We start from the raw sequence: 7,884 nt of genomic DNA, 5'->3' as shown, positions 1-7,884 counted from the left end.
CAGGTTAGGGATCTGCCTTGCGCAGCAAGGCTGTTCATTAAGATAAAACTTTTACCTTAAATAAACTATTAGCTATTTTACTTACTTATTAGTAATTTTAAATATACTGAATGGAGTAAATCAATTACAGAAAACATCCTAATGATACCCCACATGCTATTGGCAACACTTAGGTAAAGATATGTTTGGCCTGCTTTGATCAGAAAAACTAACTGCTTCAAACTATTAGGATTCCATCTCTCCCTGTGTGTTTCATTCTCATGACAGTTGAGCTGCTCTTTAGAACTACAAAGACTGAAGGTTAGAACTACAACATGGTGGAACTGTCAGTTACTACAGAGGAGGACTGAGCTGGCCTTTAGAACTACTTGTGTTTTGAGCATTATAGAAACGATTTAACACATTCACTGTTACACATGGGATTAGTTTGACCATTTCTTATGATGCTTACTGAAAATTTCAAAATAAAACCTCAATATGCCCCTCTGAATAGTGCACCGCCGCAGGCGGTGCTATGATATCATTCTGCATTATCTGGTTCTCCCAGGTTAGGGAACAGTTCATTAGCATTAGCCTTTTAGCTTAAATAAGCTATTACCTATTTTTCTTACTTATCTGCCATGTTTAGTGTACTGAAGGAATTAAGTAAATTACAGAGAACATTCTAATAATATCCCACATGCTACTGAGAGCATTCACGCTAACATTAGCATTTTTGCTCATTTTAGCTTATACACTTACTTTATCATACTGAATGGTGCATGTCCAGTTTACTTAACATTCTTGTGATTCTATTGATTACATTGCAGCTTTCTTTAGCATTGATGCAAATTCTTAGCATCAGAACGCTGGGTCCAAACCGACGGGCACACTTTGGCAGGCCCCAGTTAAATTTCTTCAGGAATTTTTTTCTAGTTGGGGCCTGCCCATAGCAATGCATAAGGAGAGCAGTGACTGACTTGCGAAGCAAGTCAGTCACTGCCTCCATGCATTGCATGGCAGGCACCTATTGTTCTACACCCAATAGAATGTCTCTTTATATATATCTTTATTTTTCTTCCATCACCGTTAATGCGGCTCGTACCGCTGCGAGCCCACCCACAAAAGTGGTATCAAACGCATGTTCGATGCCGAGAAGGGAGCTATTATTTTTATAAGGAATCGGACTTACGATGGCGAAGTAAAAAGCGAAAAACGAGCAAAATTTCCAACTGCCGAAACGCAGAGCATAACTGACACCAACTGCCGCTTTTTTAGAGTGAGAATTTAAGCAGATTTCTGACTCCAAAATAATTTTGAAATCGCCGTCACGCCCACAAATATCACCCGATTGGTATCAAACTCGGTCATGACATTGATACGCATGCCAGCTCCGGTAAAATGTGTTCGATTTTTCTCTAGCATTTACGGTTTTCTGTCAAGGTGCTTCAGAGTGAAATCATGGGACAGGGTAACTGACGCTCTCCTAGGTTCACTTCCATGTATTTCTGAAAAGTTTCTGCACAATTTTTTGTCTCATCACTGCAATTACTGTGAATGAGGTAAAAATATGAATTGCGGTACTATCGGAGAAGACAAATAGCCCTCTCATACGCTTCAAACGGTTTTCAAATATGTATTACGGTTCCTGAACGGCAAAGGTTTGTTCGGAGTGCTTTTTCCATATTAATTGGCTGGGTGTCTCACAAAGATAGAATTTTTTTCCCCCCTTTCTGTCTCAAACACACTGACAGTTAGCAGCTGATCCATTACCATAGCAACGGAACACATGAGGCCAGAGCAGTGCAATGGCATTAACCTTTGACCTAATGATAATAAATAGGACTATCAGAACACCATATCTGTAGTTCTGACACTCAGTTAAAACAGAGCTTCCATTTAGAACTACTGGCTGTTTAGGCCAGTAAATAAGGAATTTAACCCAAACACTGTTGGATTAGTGTGGGCATTTAATATGAAGCTTATGTTTATATTTCAAAATAAAAGCCTTCATATTTCCCTCAGGTTAATGCATCGCCGTAAGGCGATGCAATAATATTAGAATGCTTTATATTCTTCTCTTAGGTTAGGGATCTGCCTTGCGCAGCAAGGCAGATCATTAAGATAAGATTTTTACCTTAAATAAACTATTAGCTATTTTACTTACTTATTAGTCATTTTAAATATACTGAATTGAGTAAGTCAATTACAGAAAACATTCTAATGATACCCCACATGCTATTGGCAACACTTAGGTAAAGATGTGTTTGGCCTGCTTTGATCAGAAAAACTAACTGCTTCAAACTATTAGGATTCCATCTCTCCCTGTGTGTTTCATTCTCATGACAGTTGAGCTGCTCTTTAGAACTACAAAGACTGAAGGTTAGAACTACAACATGGTGGAACTGTCAGTTACTACAGAGGAGGACTGAGCTGGCCTTTAGAACTACTTGTGTTTTGAGCATTATAGAAACGATTTAACACATTCACTGTCACACATGGGATTAGTTTGACCATTTCTTATGATGCTTACTGAAAATTTCAAAATAAAAGCCTTGGCAATTTTTCATCATATATTTGCTCATTTTTGCTTGACGTGATTGGTTTATCCAAAGCACTCTTAGACACTGGATTAGTGTGGGCATTTAATATGAAGCTTACTGCAAATTTCAAAATAAAAGCCTGAATATGACCCTCCAGGTCAGTGCACCGCCGCAGGCGGTGCAATAATATTAGCCTGCTTTATATTCTTCTCTCAGGTTAGGGAACTGCCTTGCGCAGCAAGGCAGTTCATTAGCATTAGCATTTTATCTTAAATAAGCTATTGGGTATTTTTTTGTCTTTTTAGCCATGTTTAGTATACTTAATGGTGTAAGTCAAGTATAGACAACATGCTAGTGAGCTGATTATCATGCTGAATCGTGCATGTCCATGTTAGTCAACATTCTTGTGATTCTCCACATGGTTCTTTGGAAGTTTTTAAGCTTAGCATTGATGCAAATTCTTAGCATCAGAACGCTGGGTCCAAACCGACGGGCACACTTTGGCAGGCCCCAGTTAAATTTCTTCAGGAATTTTCTAGTTGGGGTTTGCCCATAGTAATGCATAAGGAGAGCAGTGACTGACTCATAAGCAAGTCAGTCACTGCTCCATGCATTGCATGGCAGGCACCTATTGTTCTACACCCAATAGAATGTTTCTTTATTCTTAACTTATTCATCTGCCTACCGGAATGCGGCTCGTGCAGCTGCAGCCCACCCACAAAAGTGGTATATCAAACGTGCTCGTGCCCGGGAGGGGTGCTATTACTTTTGGTGGGATTTGGAGTTACCATGGCGACGTAAAAAGCAAAAAACGACCCCAAAATCACTAACGAGCTCACCAGGTGCAAGTCTCGTCGTCAAGGGGACGAGGCAACCAGTAAATCCTGAAAATACCCTATTTTTGAGGATTTTTTGAGGATTAACCTTTGACCTAATGATATTAAATAGGACTATCAGAACACCATATCTGTAGTTCTAACTAACACTCAGTTAAAACAGAGCTTCCAATTAGAACTACTGGCTGTGTAGGCCAGTAAATAAGGAATTTAACCCAATCACTGTTAGGCATTGGATTAGTGTGAGCATTTAATATGAAGCTTATGTTTATTTTTCAAAATAAAAGCCTTCATATTGCCCTCAGGTTAATGGGTAATAATATTAGAATGCTTTATATTCTTCTCTCAGGTTAGGGATCTGCCTTGCGCAGCAAGGCAGATCATTAAGATAAGACTTTTACCTTAAATAAACTATTAGCTATTTTACTTACTTATTAGTCATTTTAAATATACTGAATGGAGTAAATCAATTACAGAAAACATTCTAATGATACCCCACATGCTATTGGCAACACTTAGGTAAAGATATGTTTGGCCTGCTTTGATCAGAAAAACTAACTGCTTCAAACTATTAGGATTCCATCTCTCCCTGTGTGTTTCATTCTCATGACAGTTGAGCTGCTCTATGCATGCATTGCATGGCAGGCACCTATTGTTCTACACCCAATAGAATGTTTCTTTATTCTTAACTTATTCATCCGCCTACCGGAATGCGGCTCGTACCGCTGCGAGCCCACCCACAAACGTGGTATCAAAACGTGCGGCTCGTGCCCGGGAGGGGTGCTATTACTTTTGGTGGGATTTGGAGTTACCATGGCGACGTAAAAAGCAAAAAACGACCCCAAAATCACTAACGAGCTCACCAGGTGCAAGTCTCGTCAAGGGGACGAGGCAACCAGTAAATCCTGAAAATACCCTATTTTTGAGGATTTTCTGTGTCGTCATAACTTTATGTAGAAACACCATTCAAACTTCATTTTGTAGATACGTCCGTGATCTCTTTTAAAGTGAAGACAGCACGTCAATATGTATTATGGTTTGTCCACAACTTCTTTCTAAGCGACCCAAAGTTTTTGATTTTTGGAAAAATCAGAGTGTGAAGGCCGCTCCGCTAGAGTGAGAGTCAGAGTGACATTTTGACCCCAAATCATTTTTTAACTCGCCTCACGCTCACAAATATTGCATGATTGGTATGAAACTTGGTCATGACATTGATACGCGTGCCTGCTCCGGTCAAATGTTTTCAAAAATTATCTAGCGCTTACAGTTTTCTCTCCAGGTGCTTCAGAGCAAAGTCATGCGCCAGGGTAGCAGACAGATCTCACTGATTCACTTCCATGTATTTCTGAAAAATTACAGACCTTGGCACACACTTTTTTTATCTCATCGCTGTTAATACTGTGAGTGAGGTAGAGATATGAATGGCGGGACTATGTGAGACGACAAATAGCCCTCTCATACGCTTCAAACGGTTTTCGAATATGTATTACGGTTCCCAACGCAGGAAACAGTTTTTGCAATGCTTTTTTTAGTCAAACTGGCTGGCTCAAACAGAGAATTGTCTCCCCCTGGATGTCTCACTCACAGCTGGCAGAGAGGATTATTTACCATGGCAACGGAACCCAGAGCAGGGAGAGCTGCTGAGGACTACAAATACGCATCACTGTAGTTCTAACTAGTAGTTCAGTTAAAACAGAGGAGGACTGAGCTGGCCTTTAGAAAAACTTGCTGCTATGGGCTGTATATAACTAATTTAACCCTGTCACTGTTACACATGGGATGAGTCTAGCCCTTTGAAATGAAGCTTACTGAAAATTTCAAAATAAAAGCCCTTGAAAATTTTTACATCAGGTCATTGCTTTTTTGAGCGTTATATGACTGATTTAATCCAATGACTGTTACACATGGGATGACTTTGACCCTTTCAAATGAAGCTTAACAAAAATTTCAAAATAAAAGCTTTGGCAATTTTTACATCATGTAATTGCTCTTTTTGGCTTTATGTGACTGGTTTATCCAAAGCACTCTTACACATTGGATTAGTGTGGGCATTTAATATGAAGCTTACTGCAAATTTCAAAATAAAAGCCTCAATATGCCCCTCTGGACAGTGCACCGCCACAGGCGGTGCAATGATATCATTCTGCATTATCTGTTTATCCCAGGTTAGGGAACTGCCTTGCGCAGCAAGGCAGTTCATTAGCATTAGCCTTATAGCTTAAATAAGCTTTTACCTATTTTTCTGTCTTATTAGCCATGTTTAATATACTTAATGGAGTAAGTAACTTACAGAGAACATTCTAATGATACCCCACATGTTACTGAAAGTATTTATGCTTACATTAGCATTTTGGCTAACTTGAGCTAATACACTAATTTCAACATACTGAATGGTGCAAGTGCATGTTAGTAAACATGCTTGTGACTCTCCAAGGGCTATTGACTACCATTCAGCTAAGCTTAGCATTGACGCAAATTCTTAGCATCAGAACGCTGGGTCCAAACCGACGGGCACACTTTGGCAGGCCCCAGTTAAATTTCTTCAGGAATTTTCTAGTTGGGGCCTGCCCATAGCAATGCATAAGGAGAGCAGTGACTGACTTGCGAAGCAAGTCAGTCACTGCCTCCATGCATTGCATGGGCAGGAACCTATTGTTCTACACCCAATAGAATGTCTCTTTATTATTATTATAATTACTTCTTCCGTTACCGTTAATGCGGCTCGTACCGCTGCGAGCCCAGCCACAAAAGTGGTATCAAAACGTGCGGCTCGGTCCCGGCATTGGAGCTATTATTTTTATAAGGAATCGGACTTACGATGGCAAAGTAAAAAGCGAAAAACGAGCAAAATTTCCAACTGCCGAAACGCAGAGCATAACTGAAACCAACTGCCACTTTTTAGAGTGAGAATTTCAGCAGATTTTTGACCCCAAAGCGATTTTGAAATCGCTGTCACGCCCACAAATATCGCCCGATTGGTATCAAACTCGGTCATGACATTGATACGCGTGCCTGCTCCGGTAAAATGTGTTCGATATTTCTCTAGCATTTACGGTTTTCTGTCAAGGTGCTTCAGAGTGAAATTATGGGACAGGGTAACTGACGCTCTCCCTGATTCACTTCCATGTATTTCTGAAAAGTTTCTGCACAATTTTTTGTCTCATCACTGCAATTACTGTGAATGAGGTAAAAATATGAATTGCTGTACTATCGGAGAAGACAAATAGCTCTCTTATACGCTTCAAACGGTTTTTGAATATGTATTACGGTTCCTGAACGGCAAAGGTTTGTTCGGAGTGCTTTTTCCATATTAATTGGCTGGGTGTCTCACAAAGGTAGAATTTTTTTCCCCCCTTTCTGTCTCACACACAAATGACAGTTACCAGCTGATCCATTACCATAGCAACGGAACACATGAGGCCAGAGCAGCTGATTCATGGGAGAACACTCTGGAATGACCTGGCCTTTAGAACTACTTGTGTTTTGGGCATTTTATAACTGGTTTTAACAAACCATTGTTACACACAGGATTATGTGTAATTTTTAAATAAAGCTTAATGGAAATTTCCCAATAAAAGCCCCAATATCTCTGTCAGGTGAGTGCAGCGCCGTAAGGCGCTGCAAAAATCTCTGCCTATATTATCTTTTCCTCTCAGGTTATGGCACTGGCTTGCACAGCAAGCCAGTGCAATGGCATTAACCTTTGACCTAATGATAATAAATAGGACTATCAGAACACCATATCTGTAGTTCTAACTGACAGTTAAAACAGAGCTTCCATTTAGAACTACTGGCTGTTTAGGCCAGTAAATAAGGAATTTAACCCAAACACTATTAGGCATTGGATTAGTGTGAGCATTTAATATGAAGCTTATGTTTATTTTTCAAAATAAAAGCCTTCATATTGCCCTCAGGTTAATGCATCGCCGTAAGGCGATGCAATAATATTAGAATGCTTTATATTCTTCTCTCAGGTTAGGGATCTGCCTTGCGCAGCAAGGCAGATCATTAAGATAAGACTTTTACCTTAAATAAGCTATTAGCTATTTTACTTACTTATTAGTAATTTTAAATATACTGAATGGAGTAAATCAATTACAGAAAACATTCTAATGATACCCCACATGCTATTGGCAACACTTAGGTAAAGATATGTTTGGCCTGCTTTGATCAGAAAAACTAACTGCTTCAAACTATTAGGATTCCATCTCTCCCTGTGTGTTTCATTGTCATGACAGTTGAGCTGCTCTTTAGAACTACAAAGACTGAAGGTCAGAACTACAACATGGTGGAACTGTCAGTTACTACAGAGGAGGACTGAGCTGGCCTTTAGAACTACTTGTGTTTTGAGCATTATAGAAACGATTTAACACATTCACTGTTACACATGGGATTAGTTTGGCCATTCCAATGAAGCTTAACACAAATTTCAAAATAAAAGCCTTGGCAATTTTTACATCATGTATTTGCTCTTTTTGGCTTTATGTGACTGGTTTATCCAAAGCACTCTTACACATTGTATTAGT

This window comes from Gambusia affinis, linkage group LG22 (assembly GCF_019740435.1).
Source record: "Gambusia affinis linkage group LG22, SWU_Gaff_1.0, whole genome shotgun sequence".
Taxonomy (NCBI): Eukaryota; Metazoa; Chordata; class Actinopteri; order Cyprinodontiformes; family Poeciliidae; genus Gambusia; species Gambusia affinis.
This window is presented reverse-complemented; position numbering follows the sequence as displayed.